The sequence below is a fragment of the Alligator sinensis genome, unplaced genomic scaffold, assembly GCF_000455745.1.
Source record: "Alligator sinensis unplaced genomic scaffold, ASM45574v1 scaffold954_1, whole genome shotgun sequence".
In the NCBI taxonomy this organism is placed as follows: domain Eukaryota; kingdom Metazoa; phylum Chordata; order Crocodylia; family Alligatoridae; genus Alligator; species Alligator sinensis.
Window position 1 is genome coordinate 726,507 of NW_005842228.1, and position 538 is coordinate 727,044.

Genomic DNA, 538 nt, shown 5'->3' on the forward strand with positions numbered 1-538 from the left:
AATATATGAATCAATTGTCATCAAAGGCGTGGCGGGCAAGATAAGTGGGCGGTTGCCCAGAGACAGGTGGGCGGGCCACGAAGAGCTTGGCCCTGAGTAGGCCTCCTGTCACGGTGACAGGTGGGCGGGCCACAGAGTTTGGCCCCAGTAGGCCCCCTGTCACAGAAATAAACCAGGACAAAGTGTTAACAAATATAGTTCTTAACAAAAGCTAAGAAATATAATTGGCTGTGTGCAATACTATGCCAGTCAGTAGTGATGATCATAATTCACCTTGTCCCTAGACAATACCAAGAATGTCTTACCAAGAATTTTATATACCATAACAGATATGAGTTCTGAGAACTTAGAAGAAGAGTGGGAAGACTGAGTCAAATCCATAAAGGAACCTTTTTCTCCTTTTTTAAGTCTTCCCCCTTGGAAAAAATAGGTGTGTTTGTTGTAGTGGAAGCATAACTAGGGGTGGGTAAGCATAGCACTAGCCCCAGGTGCCAACTTAGAGGGAGCACCAGAATGGCAACCCCCCCCCCCCCCCACC

General features: G+C 46.8%; 1 protein-coding gene across 6 annotated transcripts in view; it reads right to left on the reverse strand.

Annotated features, from left to right (window-relative positions):
• The window catches only part of ACSBG1 (acyl-CoA synthetase bubblegum family member 1), a 115,249-nt gene that overhangs the window by 62,185 nt on the left and 52,526 nt on the right, over positions 1–538 (reverse strand). The window lies entirely within an intron of this gene.